Genomic DNA, 14,507 nt, shown 5'->3' on the forward strand with positions numbered 1-14,507 from the left:
TGCTTCTCTCTGGTTACCTGAGAAACGGCTCCCATTAAATGTCATCAGTCATACTCATGCATTGATATTTCTAGAGGACTAAGATGTCTCCCTTTCTGGGCAGTATAAAAATCAGATTGTTTCTTCATGGTAATATAAAAGTCTAAGAAGATGTTTCCCAAACAGCCCAAAGCAGATGAAAAGCTAAAACCTAACAAAATAATTTATTAAGACATAACTCCATCAAAAGCATAGCACTCTGAGCCAACAACGATCAGCACTTTAAAAAAGCATAAGCAACAATTACTGTAGCTGTTCATAGGTTTTCTAATATCTCAGATTCCTTCAGGGTTCATACTAGAGATTCTCTCATGGCTAGAGCAGCTTTAGAATTTAGTGAGCTGCATTCCGCTATGGAGCTCAAGAAGAAACAAATCACGTCGCTCTGTGAGCAAGTCCAAAACCAAATCCTTCGAGCGTTGCCCATCATTTGAACTCTCTCACCACATAGTTCTTCAGCAAATAGCCTTTGTACTAAAGTCACAGTTAAATAGTGTTCTTATTTGTCATTTACACTTCATAGATATAAAGGAGTATAGATATAATCTATACTAGCAGTGTAAGGCACCCAACCACCATTCACTGGCAGTAATTAAATCCTGATGTAAAACTGCTACAAATATTTCTCAAAAGCAGGAACAGATGTTTATTTGCAACCAAGCAATGACGAAAATCTGACAAGTTCCATAAACCAAAGAAGTTGAGCACTTCAGAGAAGAAAACTTCCTTTATGATTTTGCTACCATGCTGTCGCAATTTGCCAGCAGTATTACAGAGATAAAAGACAACCATTTTCTGGCATTATTATTCTTGTCTTCAGTAACACAAAAAGTGTCAGCAGGACTGTGGAGTATAAAAAATAATAATCGCAATAATAAGGCACGAGGCTTACAAATTTGCATTTCTGTTTTCTAACCATAGTAAATTAGCACAATCATTCAGACTTAGTTGCGATTCACAAATCAGCTCCTCATGTGGATTTCATGAGCTATGATTGTCTAATTAATATTGGTACCTATAAACATCTCCTGGTTATTCAGTACTACCATATTTTTCTGGTACGTATTGAATTCAATTACAGCACATGAGGTGTTTTAAGCAGCGCTCAAGCCATGAGACAGCTAAATGGTTTTTTGGCCGGGGCGGGGAGGGGGAATTCTGTGTTTTCCTTTAGTTTAGGCCTGGTGCAAAGAGAACCTTGGTCTTTCCTTCAAAACATATCACTAAGCCGCCTTGAAGAATTCTTTTACAATGAAGCAAACCTCCCCTCCAGTTCCAGAATGTGTATATTCACCGTGGTGTTGTCTTGATAGCTTGTCATGAGAATGAGATGAAGAGAGCTATTTGATCCACAGGGACGTAAATTGATAGCAGTAGTACCATGTTCAATCAAGAGTCATGGTAGCAATTGAAAAGCAAAATTCTCAATCGAGCTGGCTTTAATCCAGTGAAATGCAGTTTTAACAAAGAGAGAGGAGAGAGAGACCAGATTTCCAAGAAGGCTCGGCACCCCCAACTGGAGTAATATTTTGAAAGAAATTGCTCAGATCTCTGATAGGCACCTGTGAAAACAAAGGGTTCTGCTGGCTGTCAAGCATTTCTGAAAACTGGGCGACTTGGACTAAATATCTGAACAGCACCTGAGCTTCTTCGAAAATCTGACACACAAATTATCCAGGAAATATAGTGCCTACATAGGTTCCTTACTGAAAAGCACGACGACACCAGCTACCACTTATTTAAACTAGTGCATTTCATTATGTCAGGGCAATTGCTACCCTGGTACGTATCTTATTAGTGCTTATTTATTATCAGTGTTAAGGAGGTTAACTGCACTGTTATTTCCTCTGCTACTGGGCTTTATTGCATGTCTGAGGCAGAGTTCTGAGCAAGCTCAGGCAGCAAAGGAAATAAGAGGCCGTGGCTTAACAATAAATATCCTCTAAAGGAATATGGCAATCAGGTGGGGAAAAAACAAATTTTTTCCCCCTGGAGAAAATCAAAAGAGCAAAGCTACAGCATCCACTCTGATGAGGGTTAGATGAATAATGCACAAATGTCATTCTTCTGAGAAATTTAATCCTTTTTTCTGTTGCAAAGTATCTGTAAAGACTGGTCTCCACTGGCTTGGTGAATTTCCAGAATTCTTTGATTTAATATTATGGATTGATTCCTATCAGTTGCTACAAAAAGTCATTCCTTGTTGTATAAGTAGCATTAATTAGTTGCTGCCTGGTCATGAAAGTTACCGTGCACTACTGCTGATCTATCATTGCAGGACCTCAAAAGCACTTCCATATACCGATACTTATAGTCAGTTTGAGCATTCACATTTTAAAGCTTTCCCTTAACACCTTCAAATCCTCACCAATGTGATTTCAAGGAAAAGTGGTATCATAGGAGTCCATCCCTCAGCAAAATTGTGCTGTGTGTGTAGCATCAGTAGTAGCTTTTTTTTTTGTATTATCCATCCCCCCTTTCAGAAACTCTGCTAAAAAAGCAAAACGATATAACAAATTACCTGTATGCCACTGAAGACATAACTAAATAGATCATAAAGAACTGGAAAAAAACATAACAGCTATAACACTAATAATGCAGTAAACCAACCGCTACCATCTTTTGTATATTTACAAACAAACAATGGTGAATGCTTCATTTTTAAAATCAATTACAGGTGTTGAAAATCAGATTAAGTCACATATATTTACTAAATTACAGAGTCTTGAACAGATAGGAAAACATGGAGTTGTCATTTTACAAAATAAGGCTTTTTTTGTTTTACAAAATGATGCTTATCCACTTTTACTGTCAACTAATCCACGTGAGCAGGCTCATCTGAACACAGAAACAGCAAGTCACTTTCTCAAGTTACTGAGGTTCCTGTAATATATGAGATGGGAACAGGACCTGGTGTTGCTTACGCGAAAGAAAAATCCTAGTTCTAAACAGGATTTGCTACGTGTTACGAGACAAACATCTCGCAGCTTCCTCGGTTTGCTGAAACAGAGGAATGAGCACGACACAGGAACAGGGAACTGGAATAGCTGTGCTGGCTGTCGCAGGCGATTTCCACTTAAATGGACATTTTCCTTTACGGTGATATGGGGACCCCGAAGCACATATCGACCAGCAGGAAACACGCAGACTGCTGTAGCTGTTGGTTCTGCCTAACGTAACATCTGGGAATATATGGGCTGGGCTTACTGTTGTACACTCAGAAAACACCTTTTATCCTCGCTCTTCTCAACTTGACTCCATCTACACATACATGTGTGTGTGTGTGTATACACACACATATATGTATATATATACACATATACATCTACATATGTACATGTGTACCTGTGTGTACATATGTATACACATATATGCATGGGGAGAATATAAAGAGGAGTGATTACCCACCGGCTTAAGCAGAGGAACCCACTGCTGAGTAAGACCTGTCCCAGCAGGTCTTTGTAATGTATATGTTACTAGGACTTAAAACAAAACAAAAACAAAAACAAAAAAAAAACCCTTGTGTAGGTGAAACCAGCTCCTACCTTTCCTTGGCAGCATGCACCCTCTCAGCAGTTTGGACAGACACGCCTGAAAGGGCCACTGGTTTCTAAGGGAAATGTAACCCCTCGCCCCCAAAAAAGGGTGTTCTTTTTTTTTTTTTTTTTTTTTTAATAAAAGTGCTTTTTGTAATTGCTAATCACAAACCAAGCCGCTTCAGCGACGAAGAGCCCCCAGGCGCGAGCGCAGCTCGCTGTGGCCCGTCGCCATGGCAGCGCCACGCCCCAACGGCCGCTCCGCCAGCCCCCGACGGCCACGGCCACGCCCCAACGGCCGCTCCGCCAGCCCCCGACGGCTGCGGCCACGCCCCAACGGCCGCTCCGCCAGCCCCCGACGGCTGCGGCCACGCCCCAACGGCCGCTCGGCCAGCCCCCAGAGCTCCTGCGAAACCCGCCCGTTCTTGCCTTGGTACCCTTCTCGAAAGAAGGGTACATTCGTACTTTCCGTCCTTCTCCCCTCAAAATTCCTTTTTTCCGTGCCCTTTTCTGTGTGGTCTTTACCAAGCTGGCCAAAGCGATGTTTCGGCAGCAGCCAGGTTACTGCCTGCGCTGAGGCGTTCCTACTGCTTTTCCTCTGCTGCCCTCATCCTCACATACTGCCCTGATCGTTCGGGCAATCCCTCCAGCAGAGATAAGATTGTTGTCTATCATATATATTTATTGTTCTTTTAATTAATAACTAGAGAATCGATTTTCAGGAGTCCTCCATAACCTTACGTGGAATATTGTTTGAAAGCCTAAAACCAATCCAGAAAATTGTCAGTAATATTCAGGTTAGTTTTCCCCATTTCATGTTCATTGTATTGCTTCAAATTAAATCATAGCTTTTATTGTGTGACTCAGTCCTCATTTTTCTTCTATATCCATCAGTTACGTTGTTCTGCTTTCATTTCCTTAGCTAGTATCTAGCTAGGCACGTAACATTTACCAGAACTCCTTATATTTGCATGAGTCCATGCAGTCCATTTAATTCTCTGTCAGTATTTTTCAGCTCACTTATCTTTTTCCAGTAAATGCTCTTTTCCAGACGCAGGTACATGAGAATGCATGCAGAGATATCGGTAATCTAAGGGGTCGCTATGTTGGGCTGAGAGTAGCTGATCCAGGAAAGAAGAGATGGCATTAAGACCCCAAGAAATTAAACCAAGACCAAATCTATGGATTTTTTGCTCCAGAATACGTTACAGTGAATGCAGCCTCAAACTCTGCTTGCCCTTTTTTCTGTCATAGCACACTGCAGTTCACAGCTAATTTTGTGAAAATAATCCCAAGTTTTCTACTACATCATTTCCTGGTATGTCTATCCCAGTTTGGAGCATGCTCCAGATACTACTACTTCTTGTATATAACAGCATTTTTCCACAGTATACTTTATTTTATTTTCTGCCTGTGGTTCAAATTTACCTGTGGAATTAATAATCTTCGCTAGATAAATCAGGTTTTGTCCTTAGGGAAAAGTGGAATGAGGGTAGATAATGCAGAAAAAAACTGAGAAAAAGAAACCTTGTGTAAATATTCATTCAAACTGAAATACAAAGATGCATATTAACATCCATGATATGCTTGTTTTCTACAGATATCATTGAAATTGAATTTTAAAAAATTTTCTCTGAATGCTTGGGGAAAGCAAATCTTAACTTCCTCTACGTGATCATTCATACAGGAATCTGATTAGAAGGGTTACGTTCATCCAGTTAAGTAGTAATACCATACAATCCGTGGCTCTCTGTGCAGTAGATCTGTACAGAGCAGTAAGGGAGCCAATTCCTCTGACTGCAGGGCTAAATACAAAGTGAACAAGCGGCTTAATATTGACTGCTAAATATGGAAATAGTTAACTAAAGTGCAAGCAACATTCATGCAACATTTAATCAAATCATTTTTTAAAATGAACGAGCTTTAAAAACAATCAAAGGCTGTATCCAAACACTGCATAAAGGAAAAAAAGACACTGGAAAGAGACTATGGCTGAGGATTTACTTGCTTTCTTCTACAAGGGGTTGAGTTGGACTCTGCAATAATAGACAACAAGCAGGTGAGAAGACTTGTGAGCTAAGAAAGGATAAACTTGGGGAAAAAATAATTTGGTTGAATTGGATTGGGAGAGAAGGATGAGGAGAAACAGATGGGAGGAAATTCCTACTGGAAGCCTGGACAAGCAGTGCAGCAGGGAGTCCTTCAAACCATAAGCCCAACCGAGCACCGCAGTGCAGAGGACCGTGGCAGCCAGCCCAACCTCCCTGGCATTGCAGGGACTGCAGTTCCCTTCCTTTGACTTTGCTTCCTGCTCAGGACATAGAAGCAGGGGCAATCCGTGCTCTGGAGGGAGGTCACTCAAAGTTATTTCTGTCTTTCTAGATGAAGATCCCAGCTTTCCAAATGTCTTCTCCTCAGGATGCCTCTGCTCTGCCTGCCTTGGCAAACCAGTGGACTTCGTAGCTCGCTCACTGCAGAGAGTGGTGCTTCTCAGCAGTTGAAATCCTGTTTTAAAGCAGTGAGTCTTTTCTGAAATAATGCAATAGAAAAACAAATGTGGAAGCAAGTTGTTCTGCAGGATTCAAGGGTTTTTTTTTTTTTTTTTTTTTTTTAAAAACAGAAGCAGCCCAGCTGTGTCCTGAGTCCAGGCACATGCAAAGCATGATCGTGTTACCATTCTTCTCCTCCGCTGTTTAAAACAGTCACTGGATATGGAGAGTGTATCTCTCAGGCTATTATGAATATTATATGCTGTAATGGAATACTATACCCGTAACATCTCATAGGGGACATGAGATACCACTTTCTTGCCATTCTTAGGTGACCATTGTTAAATAATCTATAGGCATATGAGCATTTTGCCATAAAAGCAGGAAAAATATTTGTTTGCGACTTCCAGTGTTACCTCAGTGAAATATTCAGAGACCTTATTTAGATGCTTTTGGAAAATGCCTGAGCCGACAAATGAGAAAAGAAGGTCCTGGGCAAAGGTAATACTGGCTTTAATAGGGTTGTGCCTGTGCTTAAGATGTGACCCACAATTCTCCGTCTTGCCAGGCTAGTGGGAGTGTTTTGCATTGTCATACAGGTGATGCTAGGTTTGATTTTCATTTCCACTTCCGCAAGCCAGATGAAGGTGTCAAATCTGCTTTAAGACAGTAATCGAAACCATATTCTTGCTCCTAAACTACATTTGCAATTCATCCACAGCCTTAAAAGACCAGTATACCTCACTATGAGGCTGAATTGTCACTGGCTTTAGGAAAAGACCTGGCAGGATAAGAAACACCCCTGTTCATAAGAATCTGAAATTTGGCAGTAACAGTAGAAAGAAGAAAAGCCTAGCCAAACTGAAGCAGTTCTCAACTCTCTCCAGGATCTGCCTCGCTCTGAGCAATGTGGAGCTGAGGAAATCTTTCCCAGAAGCCTAGTTGATAGCACATAGATTAATCATATGGGTGTGCAAGAAAATAAGAAGGTGCATAAATTCTTTAGCTATGCTATGCATTTCCCTGGGCAGACTTCCTTCACTTTAATGCTGACAAGCTACTGATTTTTTTATTTTTAATTATGAACTGATATCCCATTTGCTATCAGTTACAAATATAACAAAGAGTCGACTGTTTAACTTCAGATTCTGTATCACTCATGCAAGTTGTAAGTTTAGTCAGCTCAGTATCTAAGGAATAAAATATTTGCTGGCAGGAAAATGAAAGGTTATCTCACCTTAAATAAATACATAGTGATATGATTTGTTAGTGAAAATTCCAGCCAGATGACTAGTGTTAATCTTGTAATACCATTAAACAAATCCACATTCAAAAAGACTTCTCAGCCCATTTCAAACAGTAAAAATGAAGCGGGAAAGATACCGTTTAAGGAACAGGTCTGTGATCCAAAAGATCTGACTTTTGTTCCTGGCTTCAACACATACCTTCTAGGTGACCTTTAAGAAAATAACTACCTCTTAGTGCCTCAATTCCTACTTTGTAAACTGTGGATAATGAAACCTTCTCTTTTTCTAAATAAAAAAGAGTATCTTTGGTAGAGGAACTGTCACTTATGCTTTTAGAAAACACAAGGGGAGCCCCAAAGAAAGATTGCGGTCTTCTAGCATAATCCTAATATCACTGACCCCTAAAAATAGGAAGAAATTTATCACTGATTTTACTCAGGATCAGGAGGGTGTTAACCTTGGAAAATTAGGAAGCTGCTAAATGACTTTTAAAATAAGAGCATTCCCAAATGTCAGTCTCCTGGACTCATCTGTTCTGCCGCAACGGTGTTCGTTTCTCACTGCTTACTGGTGCTGCACTGAGACCCATCCCTCCTCCTCCTCCTTTCCCTGCCCTCCCCTGAGGTCCTTCACCACTGTCTCCTTCCTATGATTCCTTCCTACACTCTCATTCGCTCTGTTTTCAAGGCTGTCAAGACTACAGGAGGGTCACATTTCAGAACTTCTGACATTCCCAGAAGTGATAAAAAGAGGAAGTCTCCCTTCTGCAGAGAAGCAGATAATCTTTCATTTTTCTTAGGACAGCAGCTTTATAAGAATTTGCTTTAACATACCTTGTCAGCTGCTGGGATCAAAAAATTTGTGAAAAGGAAGTGTCGTTACCAAAAATACCTTTGAAAATCTGACTGACCTCTATTTTTTCATTTAGGGAGGAGGAAAAGAAAACCTAGCCAAATCCTTTGCTTACTTGTCAGATGTACTGTAGGAAGGAAAAAAATTTCTCCGAGATGAAGCTCTGTTGAAAGGCAGTACACCATGGCAAGCGGCAATAGCCAGTGTGCAGGAAAACAAGCTTGTCTTGAATTCAGGAATCGACCAACTGGTTTCTTATAATAATTATGAATCATCATAAACTTCAAACTTCTAACTCATTACATATTATTAACTGCTAATTCAGCTCTGCTCTTTCTTGTCTTTTGTCTCTTGGGAGAAATGGGAAGGCATTTCAGAGCATCCTTGGAACCTACGCCTCGTAGTTGATTACTTCTCTGCTATCCCCTGGAGCTTCTAGTTACCATCTCAAACAACATTATTACTCTAATTTAGAATGGTATTAACAATTCTGTTCATCCATCTATGCTGCAAAAATGTATACCCATATTAACTGCACACACTAATAAGGAAGTTTTTGTAGCAGAAACACACTTACATAAGTCTTTTTTTATCTGAATTTTTAAAGGCAGGATAAAGCTACAGCTTTGCTAGAGTCTTAAAATGGGAAATAAAATGTTTACTAAGCAAAGGTAAATCCTCCTGGGAATATATGATGTTAATCATCAAACTTCACCTCAACTCCAAAGAATTAATATTGCAGATTGGTTAAAGTTCTGTTTCTGTGGAAGTCGGGCATTGTCATGTCCATGAGTCTTTCTGTAACCTTGGCAAAGTCTGTAGCATCAAAGTTAATAAAACGTACAAAAAACACGTAAAAAAGCTATTTTTTACTAGAAGTGAATGTGTTTACTTTAGAGAATAATTACTTATAAACTGAAGGTAGATTCCGGTTTTTTTGTACCTCAGAAAACCTATCCCTATAAGTATGCTCATAGACGATCAGATTTTCTGCCACTGAAGTCAAGGAAGTAAAGAATATTTTCCAGTAATGTCAGGCACCTAACCCCCCAAAATTTCCAGTTCAAGTGAGGTCCCTAAAAGCCGTGGAGTGCCACAACCTGGAGCATTCACAGATTGCCATAGATTAAAACAAAAGACATGTTTCTAGCGAGAGCAAACCATCTAGAGTCTTTCACTACCCATATTGCTAGTAACACATTGTTAGTACTAGTTGTTCTTAGTAATTGGAGAGAGACTCATGCACTGTGTGCATTACTCTGGATCTTGAGTAAAAGAATACAGCTCTTGCAAACTGCATATTTAGAAAAAGCTATTAAACTCCCTTACGAGGGCCTGTCCTGTTCTTTTAAAACGAACAGCAACATAAAGCACTCGACCTCCCAACCAAAAAACAAATTTAAAAAAGCACAAAATCTCTTCACTTCCAAAAGGCCATTTTGCAAAGTAAAGCATGAAAATGCAAGAGGCTATTTAGAAGAGGGTTTGTAAACCTTTAAATTACAACTTCAGCAATGTTCTTTGGGCCTATTGAATGAGCATGGCCATCCATCTACAGACTAAGGAATAGAAAACTATTTTATAGGCTTTATCTGTCATAAGGTATTCACAAGTCTATTCAGATAATTCATAATACAGGCTGAGCAACAGAAAAATTAGCTGCAAAAAAGCATCACTCATTTGAAAGGGTGAATGCAATTAGTCAAACTTCTTCATTTGCAGACCTATATGTATTTAACCAAATCTACATCCATCCCTCAGACAAAGTAGCTACAGTGGTATGCCACAAAGTGCTATGCTTATACTAAAGTTGGGTGAAAGCAGAGGGGAAATGAACCTAGTTTACTGCATTACGTGCGTGTGCTTCAACTGTATCAGGTCGCAGCCTTGCCCACCTGTACCAACACTTCTGTAATTGATTCCTACAAATCCTCATATGCTACAGCTTCCAGTTCCATTTAAATGCAGATGTGGACTAATGGAAAGGCTGTGCGTTTCTGAACAGAAACTCAGGGAATATATTACTTGCTTATTCAGTGATCTGAATGCTTTTATTCTTTTCCTTAACAGCCTTTATTTTGTTGTGTGTGTGTGTGTGTGTGTGTGTGTGTGTGTTTTTTTTTTAATTTAAACAACATGGGTTTTTTTTTTCCATGCCCTGTTAAAAGAGGAAGGGGGGAAAAGAGCTAATTATATCTGAACTGAAGTGTAACTGTGGCCCTATTAAATAGGTAGCAGTTATGGGCTATTGATCGCAGTTCACAGGAAAAGCTTGTCATGTAGTGTCAAGAGGTTAATGTAATTACAAGAGCGGGCAGCAGGATCAGCTGTATCCTCGAATAGGCGAATAACTAAAAGCTGCTTTAGAGACACATAATGTTGTCAAAGCATAAATAATTCATCCCAGCATTCGAGAAGAAATTACTGCTCCGTTCCAGCGTATTATTCAGCCATTAAAATCCTGCCCTTGTAAAGTCTTTTGATGTAGTCATATTTTTAGTTCTAAGAGCAGTTTTGGAGCATTCAGCTTTTATTAAGCCTTATACTGTGCAGTTTTCAAAGTATTAAAAAGGATATGAAATAGACTTCACAATTTGTTTAATAACTGCATTGCGATTCGGATAAGAGGGCGAGAGCCATGTGGATTTATGGAGCGCCCATGCAGAGTGAAGTGGGAACCGCAGCAGCATGCGGTGGAATTCAGTAACTCCTCAACGCTGGCCAGAATTAAGTGGGCTTCAGCTCTTGGCTAGCATCGATAGCTGCTACTGTCTTCACAGCATTTGGTGAGCCATTTCTCTGGAGCCACCTAAGCAGGAGAGCCATGAGAAGTACCAACATGCCCAGCTGCCCTCCTGCTACGGCCTCTTGACTTCAGCTCTTTGCTAGTTCTTATTAAAGTCTTTGACAATTTGGTATTGAACAGCCTTCACCCTGTGCATTTGTAGCCTGAGCTGTGTGTTACTGCTGGCTGCAGCATCTACAGTTGCCCACATTTACTGTCCGGAGTTATGATGCTATTTTATGTCAAATTACAACAAAATGATGTTGCATGCTACAGCAGACTGCGGCTAGCCCTATGCAGATGGGTAATTTGGTGGAATGACAGAAGGAGGAAGAGGGGAAGGACAGTGCTACATGGATCGCTCTGTCTCTAGCCTTCCTCGCTCCATAGCGAGGTGATCATCTGATGCACACTTCTGTTAAGCAGCCAAAGCCCCCAAACTGCCCTCTGCTAGCAACTCCAAAATGAAATTCCTAGTGCAAACATGCAAATAAAAGAAGGTACTTGGGTCTCAGCCCATCTATTCAACAAACTGAGGGTTGCTGCGGCTTTGGCCACTCATGTAAAGAAAAAGAAACGCAGAGTCTAAACATTTCATTTTGTTCTTTTCTAAAAAGATTTTTTAATACAGAAATGGAGAAACTACTTTTTTGAGAACAGACTGTGTGATTAAGAGCTTTGAGGGGCAGGGACGTAGCTTGACTGAGAAAGTAGGCTTTCATTTCAAGCTGACCCCCATCCACATCCCCAAGCAAGCTCTCCCCATCACAGTTATTTGCCTTACTTTCCTGCTAAGGTCTAACCCTTCTCTTCCCCTTCCTACCAAACGTGTCTAGAGCTGGCGAGCTACAGTTGGAAACGTGAACCTTACAGTGGTGCTGTTAGCACAGGCAGGGTAAGAATATTGCCAATATTATGAAGCCCATAGCAAGCTTTTAAATAATGATGGCTGTGAACCACCTTTTCATTTCTTACAAAATAAAAAAGCAGGCTGTATTTATTTGGTTCGAAATTACAGAAAACAATCAGAGAATGATATATTGCTGCCAATCACTGCAGTATCTGAGAACTGCAATCTGACACACAAAGGAGTAAAGCCTTAGTTATAAAGTCAGCAGCAGGAAGAAAAAGGAAAATAAAACAGAAATTAAAGGCAAAGCTGAAAAGACCACAATTGCATGAAGCAGAAGCTTAGAAAAATTTCAGGGTGGGAAGGTTCACCAGCAGAGGAAAAAGTACAGAGAAAACTTGAAGAAAGCAGGAACATATAGATTCTCCGTTACCTTTTGTCTCAGGAAAGCCTTTAAAACACCACTATTCTAACACAGTGGTTACACTTTTGGCTTATTTTCAAGAAACTAAAAAAATGAAGTAGTCCCAAAAATTGCCATTCTAATTTTAAATCAGCTATTGAACAAGCAATCCCCCAAAAGGTAGACATTTTGAAAATAGCACCAAGTGGACCACATTTCTATACCAAAAAGTGTCCACAGAAGAACTAATTTTTTTTTTACTCAACTTTTTTCAATAATAAAAAATGAACACGTTTTCAGGAAAAATAAATAAAAAAAGAGCAAGTAAGCTGGTCCTGCACTATGAATATTTCATCTTAGAGACATATATTCTGATCTTCCCTTCCTACTTCCTGCACACTAGCCTGTGGATGTGTGCTGTGTTGTGAGGGGAGTTTGTCTTGGCTTTGTGTGTATATATACAGTGTTGACAGAGGGATTTTGATGTTTCTTACACTATTTCATTCAGAGCCTGAGGAACAGAGCCTAGTTTATTCCTAAGGGAAGTTGAATTTAACATCTCAAATTCGCCATACATGAATAAGACAGTTAGGAAGGTGTCACTAGTCAGTATACACAGCTTATAACTCTACATATTTAAATAAAGAGGAGATAACGTTTGAAACTGCAAAAACAAGCCTGCACAGCAGCCTAAACGCAGCTTTCTTTCTGCTGGATGCAGAGTTCCAGGCTGTGAAAAAGCATAAAGGATACAAGAATAAGTGCTTTTTCATGCTGTCTTCCTGTTCCTCGTAGTTCACGTGATCTGCCCTGTAGCTGCCCTAACTCATCTCTGAAATCACAGAATCGTTTAGGTTGGAAGGGACCTCTGGAGATCATCTCGTCCAACCTCCCTGCTCAAGCAGGGTCACCTAGAGCATATTGCCCAGGATCACATCCAGACGGGTTTTGAATATCTCCAGCGAAGGAGACTCCACTACCTCTCTGGGCAACCTGTTCCAATGCTCTGTCACCCTCACAGTGAAGAAGTTTTTTCTCAGGTTTCTCAGATGGGATTTCTCAGAAATCCCATCAACGCGCATAGGATAGCTAAGGGCCAATTCCATCCAGACCCTATCAGGTGTAGGTTTAGTCCAGCTGAGGACTGTAATTTTTATCATTCATGGCAGTAAGTCTCATCACCCCTAGAAGGGTCGGCTGGCCTGGTTCACATCTCATATCAGTGTTTGGCTTTCTTGAGCTTATCCTGTAATAAGCAAGGACCAACAGTTGCTTGATATGCCGGACACATTTAGTGAAAATGAGATTTATCTGCATGCTCCTGTGTTCAGCTAAGAGTAGCTAAGTTGTCTGCCTTGAACACATTTCCACAGGTTGGACCCAAACCTTTATGATGAAAAAGCCAAAACCTTAAGTTCCACCTGGCTTGGGTTTGAAGATATGGTAACTCAGCACTTTTGAATAATTTCAATGAAAAATAATAAGTTACTACAATTAGACAAAGGCTTTATCAAAAGTTTGTGTGAATTTTTCCAGAAAACTGGTACACACTTCTAGTTCATACAGCAGTCTAAATCCTGTCCCTCCTGCAGGGCTATGGTGGCTGAGCTGAGGTCTTTGGCTGTTCACTATATGAAATTAACAATGTGATTGTGTAAAATAACAGTCCAGTTAAAAATCTTTCCTCCTTTGAAGACAATGATAAAACTCCCAGTGGGGACAGGATTTAACTGGAGGATTACAGCTGCTGTGAATCAATCCTCTACTAAGTCTGGCAGAGTTAGACCAATTAACACCAGCCAAGGGCACAGCCCTTTCATTCTACCCAGAAAGCAATAATATCCAGTATTGTTTTTCCCAGCCAGAGCTCTGCCATTCCTCTTTGCCATCATTTCCCTTCCATCTCCCACCTTTTCTAATTTCCCATTTCTGACACTTGGTTCACATGGCCCATTGAACCCTTAAAAATATTTGCTCTCTAAAAAGTAACAGAACAGTTTTTGGATTTTTGCATTGTCAGGAATCTGTTTTACTTATGTCCAGTTAAAACAAAGATAAAAAAAATAATCTTCTTATCTTCCAGGAGGAAGGAGTTGGGGCTTTTGCTTTTTAAATATACAAATCAAATGAAATAACAGCACAGACTGCCAGCGCAGAAATTAGATGTGCATGGAGGGACGTATGTAACGCATTACAAACATCCGCCCTACATCTCAGGCCACATCCAGACTTCTCAGGTCCGTTGTCCATGTTCTGAACTCTTTAACAAACAACAGATTTTGCATTCTTAGATTGTTTTTTACTTG

The sequence above is a fragment of the Struthio camelus genome, chromosome 9 (assembly GCF_040807025.1).
Source record: "Struthio camelus isolate bStrCam1 chromosome 9, bStrCam1.hap1, whole genome shotgun sequence".
In the NCBI taxonomy this organism is placed as follows: Eukaryota; Metazoa; Chordata; class Aves; order Struthioniformes; family Struthionidae; genus Struthio; species Struthio camelus.